Source organism: Nomascus leucogenys, chromosome 5, assembly GCF_006542625.1.
Source record: "Nomascus leucogenys isolate Asia chromosome 5, Asia_NLE_v1, whole genome shotgun sequence".
NCBI lineage: Eukaryota > Metazoa > Chordata > Mammalia > Primates > Hylobatidae > Nomascus > Nomascus leucogenys.
In genome coordinates this window covers 71,187,192-71,197,949 of record NC_044385.1, presented here as the reverse complement: position 1 = coordinate 71,197,949, position 10,758 = coordinate 71,187,192, and the positions used below count along the sequence as shown (strand labels likewise).

The following is a 10,758-nucleotide window of genomic DNA, read 5'->3' as shown; positions in this document are numbered from 1 at the left end:
CCCCGTCTCCATAATAAACAGCCCAGGAAACCAGCCTGCTGTAAGTCAGACTTGGAGGAAGTCACGCTGCTATCTCTAGAACAATCCGGGAAGCGAAACAGTAGCTTCTGTAATAAGAAGCCCCAGGACTTGATTAATAACTTACAGCTCCTTAAATTTTTTGAAATAGGGTCTTTTTTTTGAGACAAGGTCTCCCTCCGTCACTCAGGCTGGAGTGCAGTGGCGTGATCTCAGTTCACTGCAACCTCTGCCTCCCGGGTTCAAGCGATTCTCCTGCCTCAGCCTCCTGAATAGCTGGGACTACAGGCACGCACCACCACAGCCAGGCTAATTTTTGTATTTTTAGTAGAGACGGGGTTTCACCATATTGGTCAGACTGGTCTCAAACACCCGACCTCAGTTAATCCTCCCGCCTCAGCCTCCTAAAGTGCTGGGATTACAGGCGTGAGCCACCGCGCCCGGCCTGATATAGGATCTTGCTCTGTCGTCCAGGCTGGAGTGCAGCGGCACAATCTCGGCTCACTGCAGCCTACGCCTCCCATGTTCAAGCGATTCTTGTGCCTCAGCCTCCTGAGTAGCTGGATGTATAGGCATGCGCCACTGCTCCCAGCTATTTAAATTTTTAGTAGAGATGGGGTTTCGTCATGTTGGCCAAGCTGGTTTTGAACTCCTGGCCTCAAATGATCTGCTCGCCTCGGCCTCCCAAAGTGCTGGGATTACAGGGCGTGAGCCACCGTGCCCAGCCTCTAATTTTTGTTCTTACTCTTAATTTAGGACCAACCAGAGAAAGCCAGATATGCCCCCACTAACCAATCCCATAAGATGTTCCTGTTCTAGTTAGCCTGCCCCCATGCAGACAGCCTCCAATCAGGGCACACCTGAAACCTTCCCTGTTTCTCACTTTAAAGCATTCCAGCTCCTCTGCCTGCCTTGGAGTCTCACCAAAACACAAGCGATGGTGGCTGGCTCCCTTGCTATGGCAAGTTCTGAATAAACCACTTTTAACTTCTCTCATTTAGTTGTCTTTGTTTATTTCCATAGGAATATTGCTGCTGGTGGTTCTGATTCATCTGCTGCATAGCTTCTCTCTTGCATTTCTGCTTCTACTTTGACAAGCACTGTTCATTGCTCAACGTTTTGTCCAGGGAAATAGGGGAAAAGATTAACAGCAATGCAGATGGGTGTTTGCAGGATCACTAGGAAATGCTGTTTATTAAACGTTTACTTGTAGGTAGAGTGGAAAGACTCTGAGCTTTAACAGAACAGGAAATGGAAGACAGTGCTGTTCTGATGTAGTCTGAATAGCCTTTTAATTTTAAAGGATTGCTAAGAGGAGATTCAGGTCCTCTTGCGCCAGTTATCAGCAGCTGACTTAATCTGTACTCAGTAGTACATCCCAGTCCCCTTTATAAAATTATTATCCTCAGAAGAACTCCAAAGAAAGATATTATTGTTCAACAGTTTCTCATGGTAGGGAACTGTCTATCAACTGCTCGGAAATTAACTACATGTTCTAATGAACGGCCCCTCTCCAAATCTGCTTCTGAGTTATGCTCATGTTACATCCCTCATGCTAGGTTCTGTCCACCACCTAGAGTCCTACCTTCTTTTTGACATTTCTGTGACTGCCCTCACCAGAAGTGATCTTAATTCTTATGGAGAGAATTAAGAATTAATGCTTCTTAATTCTCATGGTGGTCATTATCGCTCAGCATAACCTTGAATGCTGTCATCTGTGTTACTGTCCTCATTCATTCATTTGTTCAACAAATATTTATTGAATGTCTACTAAATTTCAAGTTTTGTTCCAGGCAGGGGATATAGTAGTGGACGAAACAGCAAAAATGTTTGTGCCATGGTAGAAAAGACAGACAACAAGCAAGATAAATGTAGCACACACACAGTATGTCAAATATCAGTATACGCTAGTGAGAAAGTGAAAAGCAGGAAAACTGCAGGACATTTGCTGAAGCTTCAGATAGGGTAAACAGAGAAGATCTCACTGAGAAGACAATTTGTAAAGGACCTGGGGAAGGTGAGGGAGCAAGCCATGCAGGTGGCTGGAAAGCGCTTTCCTCCCCACACAGGTGCAAAGGCCTTGAGGTGAGGACGTATCTAGAGGATTAGAAGAATGGCAAGCGGAGCCTCGGTGCATGGGGAGGGAGGAGAATGAATGGGTGGGGTGGTTGTCACGCAGGACCTTGTAGATTATAGTCAGGATTTTGGTTTTTATTCTGAGTGAGATGGAAAGCCACTGGAGGATTTTGAAAAGTGGCATGAGCTGATTTAAGATTCCTTCTGCTTGCCTTGTTGAGAACAGGCTGCAGAGGTGGGAAGGTGGTGCACAGTCTAACCCAGGTGAGAGAGGATGGTGGCTCAGACCGGGGAATGGGAGAAGGGATCCAATTCTGGGTCTATTTTCATGATGGAGCCAATAGGATTTTCTGAGGGGTTGGAGGTAGGCTGAGAGAGAGTGGAATCAAGGGTGATTCCAGGGTTCTGGCTTGGAGGAACAGGGAGAATAAAGCTGCTATTAACTGGGATGGAGAAGATGCAGAGGGAGCTGGTTGGGGAGTGGGGTTGGGGATGGACTCTCAGGAGCTCAGCTTTAGCTATATGAGTCCTGAGGTCCTCATTAATTGCCCATGTGTAGATGCCAAGAAGGTTGCAGCTTTAGAGGGATAGGATGTTTTATGCCTCATGAATCTTCCAGCCTGGTTTGTTGATTGCATGAATCAATCAATTAACCAATCAGTGAACAATAGTGAAGCTCTTTCTGAGCAGAGGTTGCAGGAGGAAATGATGAGATTTCTATCTCTAGACTGGGTTGAGAGAGAGAAACATCAGTTTATTTTTGAACAGCCATAAATGAGGTGATATTTCTGAAAATGGATAGATGAGGAGGGAAGAAGGGACCAGGGACAGACATCTTCTCCGTTCCAATGTTAGCATCTATGAAGTCTTAGATCACAAAATGTTTATTTTTATTGGTTTAAGAAGAGCCCATAACCTCTTCCTCATTCTCCTTTGAAGATGCCATCAGGCTTCAGAATGTGTGCTGCCATTGTTGCTGAAGGCATTATCATTATGATTATTTATGACAGTGCCCTGTTTTATGCAATATGCTTATAATAGTAGGGGTAGATTTATTAAGGTATATGAAGATACATTAAGACTCCAGAGATGAAATGACTGGGTTTGAATCCCGCATCTACTATTTATAAGTTGTCAGACTTTGGGCAAGTTACTTAACCTCCTTATGTTTCAGTTTTCTAATCTGTAAAATGGGAATAATATTGGTACCTATCTCATTAGGTCAGTGTGAGAATTAAATTGTTAATTATTAAAGTGTTTAGAATTATCTGGCACATAGTGAATCCTATATGTCATAGCTATTGTTTTTATATCAACCACTGTCAAATATATATCGGGTGTCATGATGAACATTAAACTTGGCATAATCCCTGGCCATGGACCTATTGAAGATTATTGAGATAGATCATCTCACGAGGAAAGAAGAAACTGAGTTTAGAAAGCTCACTCCACTCTGAACTACTGCTGAGAAGTCCAGAAATGAACCAGAAATACCTTTAACCTCCAATACAAGGTCCAACTTGATTTCTACCTAGCACCTAAGGAGCAAAGCAAATTAACTGAGGGTCTCAGCGGGCCATAATTTCAATATTTGAGCAACTGCAACATGGAACAAGAAACTACAATGGTGGGCAAGTTTTCCAGATGCCAGGCCATGAAGTGCTTGGACTCACAATTCCTAAGTGCGTTCTTGAAGAAAAACAAGAAAAGCACGTGTCATCCCAGGTCGAGCCCTGGTAGGAGCACACTAATGAGGGTGAGTATGATGATGGGCTGGTAAAGCTCTTCCTGCCTTGTGCTATCAGATTAGGTGAAGGGAAGGTGGGGGAAGAAAGAGAGTGTGTGCCAGCGATATTAGGAGACAGGGATGTAGTTTCTTGTTCTATGTTGTTGTTACTTAAATATTAAAATTATGGCCTTCTGAGACTCTCAATTAGTTTGCTTTGCCACTTAGGTGCTAGGTAGAAACCCAGACTATTTCTCTGAGATGGATTGATTCATTATTGGATGAATGAATGAAGCAAGCGATCAATCATGCAAACATGCACTGAGTGCTGATGATGTGTAAAGAAAGATGCTGTGGAGATACTTTCACCTAGCTGAGGAATAGTCCTCTCTTGTTATACGCTGATTTAAGGGAAAAAGTTACTTTTATAGGAGGATCCCCAAAGAAACCAAGATATTATAAGAGACTCATTAAGTTGGTGCAGGAAGTCTCACATTAAACAAAATATATATTAAAAAAAGATTAATTAATTATGCCCGGATGAAATGCCTGAATTTGAATCCTGCTTCTGTAACTTACTTAATCTCCTATGTTTCTGTTTTCTAATTTGTAAAATGGGAAGACTATTGGTACCTATCTCATTGCGCCACTGTGAGAATTGTTACTATATTAAAATGCTGATTCATTAAGTCATTATGTGTGCCAAGTACTGTGCTGGAAGCTGGGAATACAACAGAGTAAGACCTAGACTCTGCCATGAGGGAGCTTACTGTCTACCACAGGGAGGGAAACAGGGAACTCCATCCAGCCTAATGATAATCCAGAATGAGCACCTCACCCAGCACTGAGAGTTCAAGGATGTTTGTCCTGAGTCATAGAACAAGTAGGAGTTGCTAGATTTGGCACAGAGGGAAGGGGCAGAATTCTATGATCTAAACAAGCCCTCGAGGAAGCTCTGTCATTCCAGTGGCCTCCTGAGATCAAACCCTATTTTAGAAACTGAACCTAGTGTTAGGCCATGAAGATTAATTCACACTGGTCAGCAGGGGCAGGTGCTGTTACTCAAGAGAGCTTTGAGGTTAACCTTATGCCATAGGCTGAGTTTGTGCTGGCCAGAGCTGTTCTTGGGAGAGTGGAATTTAATTGGCGCTTATTTGTGATGGCCTTATAAAGGATGACTCCTGGGCCTACTAAAGTGGAAACCATTCTAACTCCTAAATGACTGGCAAACACAAGCCTGAATCACACCCCAGATTGCTTTGGCTAATGGAGATGCCTGGCAAGTACAATGTGTTTGGGGCTTTTTTCCCGTATCAAATGGTGGATAAAATGGGACAGTTGCCCAGTGAAAATCAGACCTAGATGCATGGGAACAGGAATAACTGTTTCTTGTGTCAACAAGAAGGCTTTTTTGTGTGTGTGTGGAACTAAAGAAATGCAGCTCACTTACTGGTCTGGCCAAACTTCAAAAATTCATGTTTTTTTTTCCTCCTCCCAGAAACATTTTGTTCCTGCTGGTGGTTAAAAGGTGGCAGCTTTCATATAGAAGTACAGCAGGAAGTATTTAAGTTAGATAAAAGGAAGGACTATGTGACAGAATGATTGAGTGCAGGACTGGGTTCCCAGGGGGATTACAAAATCTGATTTTTATTCATGGACTTTCCCATTAAATAACTGAAATAATAAGGGTGGCAAGACGTAAGATTATATCACCATTTTTTAAAGGTCTGTGCTTTGGGATTCAGAGGAAGCGGGAGGGAGTGCCTTGTGAACAAGAGGACCTGAGGTGACTTCAAAGGCTGAGCTGGCCTTGGGATTGAGGTCGGGCTTGGAAAGAAGAGTGGGAGGGTGGTGTGGAGCAAGGTGGAACAAAGCGACGGGAAAGACAGAGCAGGTGGGAGCAAGGTGGAACAAAGGAATGGGAAGGACAGAGCAGGTGGGGTGATCTGGAATGTGGCCCCTCTGAAGAGGGCCGCGGCGGGATAGTATTAGCAGGCTATGTCAGGGCTGGATTATGGAGAGCCTGGAAAGCTTGCCCAGAGAATTTAGATTTTACTCAACAAGCAACGAGATGCCATTTTTCCATGCTTTTGAGCAGGAACAGGAAATGATAGAAACTGTGCTTCAGGGATCATGGGCTTTTAGCGACTGAAGGGGATTTATTGTCGTGTGGTTCAGTGTTTCTCAAACTCTACTGGCATCAGAATCATTTGGAGGGGAAGTCCTTGTGAAAATTCAGATTCTCATTTGTAAGTCCTGGGTGGGTGGGGCTGGGAATCTGCAGGTGAACAAAGCCACTGACGATCCTAATACCAGTGATCTGAGGCCTACACTGGGCAAACACTGCTATCCCCTTCTGTGAGGCCCTGTCCAAGAGGCCCAGGGAAGCCTTTGAGAAACCCACGGAGTACCACTGAGAAAAGGAGTCAGCCCTAAAACAAGTTTAGGCCCAGAGAGCTGGAAGCTGACATTGGACAATGCCAGTTGAATAGGAACTTCTGAGCCCCACCCCCACTTTTTTTTTTAGACAAGGTCTTACTCTGTTGCCCAGGCTGGAGTGCAGTGGCACGATCTCGGCTCACTGCAACCTCCGCCTCCCCAGTTCAATTATCCTGCCTCAGCCTCCCAAGTAGCTGGGATTACAGGCACCTGCCACTGTGCCTGGATAAATTTTGTATTTTTAGTAGAGACAGCGTTTCACCATGTTGGCCAGGCTGGTCTTGAACTGCTGATCTCGGGTGATCCACCCGCCTCGGCCTCCCAAAGTGCTTGGATTACAGGCGTGAGCCACCACACCTGGCCCTGTGCCCCTTTTCCTTCCCCACCCCACACTCCTATGTTGGAGGACCCCAGAGCCTCGAAAGGCAGAAGGCCAAAGAAAGAAAGCAGTGGATCACACCTGGTGTGACATTTAACCAGCACATCGCTATTTTTTGACCAGCACACTGGCTTTTCAAGGAAAAAGCCCTGCCTTGTAGCATTTACCTGTTTCCATGGGGTAAATACTCCCAGTGTGGCCATCTCAGGCTACCAATGCGATGTCACTGAACACAGAGTTAGGAAGAGAAGCCCACCATGGGCTCCTGTGAGGCAGTAGGAGCCTGCTCCAGCAAACCACCACTTCGAGCTGGAAATCATGCCCAAGTTGGGCTGGGGCGAACTATTTGAGAATGAGGACTGAGCTGTTAAACAGTGTATTGTGCTGGATTGTGTTTTATTACTTAAAGTGGCCACAGGCTCCCAGCACTTTGGGAGGCTAAAGTGGGCCTTCTGAGCCCAGGAGTTCGATACCAGCCTTGGCAACGTGGTGGAGCCCCATCTCTACAAAAAAGACAAGAATTAGCTGGGCTTGGTGGTGAGTGCCACCAGCAGTCCCAGCTACTTGGGAGGCTGAGATGGGAGGATCACTTGAGCTTGGGAAGTCAAGGCTGCAGTAAGATGAGATCAAGCCACTGCACTCCAGCCTGGGTCACTGAGTGAGACCCTGTCTCAAAATAAACAATAAAAATAAAGTGACCATAGGGCTTTCTGCTACTGCGTGAGTTTTCATCCACTGGTAAAGAGAAAAATGGAACAAATTTCAGTTTAGGGATCGTGAGAAACCAAAAGTAAATTCACATTTTGGTTACATCCTAAGGATGGTGCCCGTCCAATGGATGGGTTACTGTGAGAAATTAGATCTTGAAAACCAGTAAGATGTCTTTTTTAAAAAGAATTATCATCAAAGGGAAATATAAAACTGAAAAGTATTTATGAAATCTGAGCCCTCAAATTGAGAACCACAGATGTCAGGTATTCCGTAGTTGAGGGCGTTTGTTTTGGAGAGTTTTCTTTGGTGTTCCAAAGCAAACACCTCAAAAGGAAAGCAGCTGTCTGATTAAGAAACTCTGTACTCTGTTCAAAGATAGCACAGGAAGAACCAACTAAAATGTGGGTAAGACCTACCTCATAGGTACACTATGAGGATTAAATAAACACATCTGAATGTGTCTGATACACAGAGTAGGTTTGCTGTCAATGCTTCTGTTTTTTTTCAGAGCCACATTCCCATTTTTTTTTTCTTTTTTCTTTTTTTTAGACAGAGTCTTACTCTGTTGCCCAGGCTGGAGTACAGTGGTATGACCTCAGCTCACTACAACCTCCACCTCCCCAGTTCAAGCAATTCTCCCTGCCTCGGCCTCCCAAGTAGCTGAGATTACAGGCGTGCACCACCACGCCCGGCTAATTTTTGCATTTTTAATAGAGATGGGGGCTTCACCATATTGACCAGGCTGGTCTCGAACTCCTGACCTCAGATATGAGCAACTCTTCTCAGCCTCTCAAAGTGTTGGGACTACAGGCGTGAGCCACCGCAGCCAGCCCATATTCACTTTTAATTATGTTGGGTTACATTCATTCCCTGTTGGGGAGCTTCATCGTGGTAATGAGTGCAAGGCAGAACAATTTCTATTTCCAGTCTATTCTCGCCCCTCCTCTGTTGAAGATGAATGTCACAGATGAACCTTAGCCTCAGAGGGAGAAGGAGGACCTTCTAAGTCCCTGCGGCAGTTGGGGGAGTGAGGAGTGATCTTAGCTTTTAAATGGGCTTCAAAGTGTCCTCTGCTAGTTGAACTCTTTGAAACTTCCACAATTTGTCTCCAGACTTCCATTAACACAGTTTCTGCTAGTAAACACAACTTATGTGTAGCTTAAGCCACTGAGGACACCAGAGCCACAGCTCCCCTCTGCCGGCTATCCCCAATGGCGGACTCTGCACTTCCCTAATTCAAACAGCAGACTGCTAAGGCATCAACCGCTCCCTTGAAATGCTTCAAATCGAGAAGGGCCTTGGAAACCACACGGAGTTTCCATCTATCATGAACGCCTGCAGTAAGAGACTTTCTCCACTTTTCTAAGCTACATTTACAGACCGCCACTGGCTGCTTTCGGTGACACAAATCCTGCCTTTAGCCGCTGGGTCATCAGAACCTGGAATGTTCCAGGCTTCCGGGCAGTCCTCATTCCTGTTTTTTCAGAGGAAAAGATCCACTTTCAGGGACGGGGTGGTGCCTGTGGCCAGCCTGGACCAGCGCTGAGGGGAGCAGAATTCGGGCAAGGCACTGCGTGTCTGTGGCACACACCCTGTCGGCGGACACCGGCCAGTGCAGCGTGGCCTCCACTGCGCGGTGTTATGACGCCCCGCGGTCCTCGCTTCTTCACCAGCCTCTAACGTTCAAACCCCAGTTCTTTTGGACTTTGCGGGAGCTTTTGTGAGGAATTGTGAACAATGACTCATCCAGTCTAGTGTCTACATTGGTGTCGACATGGTACCTAGCACCAGGAGACTGGATGAGATTACGAAAGACGCGAGTGTAGATTGAAGAAAGATTCAAGGGCGCCTGCAAGGAGAGAAACAGTAGAATGCGAACCTGAATAATTTAAACGGCTGCAGACTCCACGCAGGCGCAGGAGCAGGTTTGACGTCTACGGATGAACGCGATGGAGCGGGCGGAAGCCGACCGAGAAGACTCAATTTGTCTAGGCTTGGCCTTGCTTTCGTCGTCTCCCACATGGTCTAGCGGTTAGGATTCCTGGTTTTCACCCAGGCGGCCCGGGTTCGACTCCCGGTGTGGGAACGCCAAGATTTTAGACTGGCATTTAGTCAATTTAGATTTTTCCTAACTCGGAAAAGGCATGTTTTTAGCCAAAACTGTAATTCCGTTTCAAAGCATGCGGGACGCATAGGGGCTGAAGGGAACCAAGGAGCTACCCCTGGAGCGGGTTTGTGAGGGTCAAGCGTACTTAGACCCCAGCCACCTGCGGCCGGCGGCGGAAGGGACGTATCTGGCAAAAGAGTGAAGTCAGCTTTTGAAATAAGAGATTAGGTCTGAGGTGAAGGAAAGCGGGGAACCAAGCGGTCTCGAGCCGAAATACACTCGCTGGTTTTTCTCCAGTATTTTCTCTTTGTACTGCGAAGATGAGCAAATGACCAAAAGAGTGCTCTTTTTTGAAAGAAAAAGGAAAGATGCAATTTTAGAACATTATAAGGTTTTTTGTTGTTGTTAGAGAGGAGGATGCTGGGAGAGGGAGGGAGGCATTGCAGGGTTTTTAAGTTACCTAAAGTCATTCTAGGACAACAAGATTTCTAGAAAATACATATTATTAAAGGCAGGGTAGTTCAATGTACAATCTGTTGTGTTTGTGATGCAGAGAGCTAACTAAACCAGTTTGGAAGGTGGGGAAGAAAATTAGGTTATAACAAATACTGAGGCTCCAGCCGATGGCAAAACAAAACAAAACAAAACAGAATAAAACAAAACAAAACAAAACAAAACAAAACAAAACCAACACATTTTCCTCTTGATATATTTATTTGACACATTGTGTTTTAAAAAAACTGTAAGAATTTGTGATATGCTAGATTAGAAGTCTTAGTATTGACGTGTGACAATTTCCAATTGTTATGCAAATAAATGCATCCCTTTGTTATTAGATGAGATTATCTAAAATGAAGACTATATTTAAAGACTAAAATAAAGACTATATATATATTTTGAGACGGAGTCTTGCTCTGTCGCACAGGTTGCAGTGCAGTGGCGCGATCTCGGCTCACTGCAAGCTCCCCCTCCAGGGTTCACGCCATTCTCCTGCCTCAGCCTCCCGAGTAGCTGGGACTACAGGCGCCCGCCACCACGCCCGGCTAATTTCTTGTATTTTTTAGCGGAGACAGGGTTTCACCGTGTTAGCCAGGATGGTCTCGATCTCCTGACCTCGTGATCCACCCGCCTCGGCCTCCCAAAGTGCTGGGATTACAGGCATGATCTCGCTCTTGTCCCCCAGGCTGGAGTGCAATGGCACGATCTCGGCTCACTGCAACCTCTGCCTCCCGGATTCCAGCGATTCTGCTGCCTCAGCCTCCCAAGTAGCTGGGGTTACAGGGGCCCACCACCATGCCCAGC

The 10,758-nt window shown here is 45.6% G+C and overlaps 1 non-coding gene across 1 annotated transcript; it reads left to right on the top strand.

The window, feature by feature from the left end:
* The first annotated feature begins 9,363 nt into the window (after nucleotides 1-9,363).
* On the top strand, nucleotides 9,364-9,435 carry TRNAE-UUC. Its single transcript has one exon. It is a non-coding gene; the product is annotated as a tRNA-Glu (tRNA).
* The last annotated feature ends 1,323 nt before the right edge of the window (nucleotides 9,436-10,758 follow it).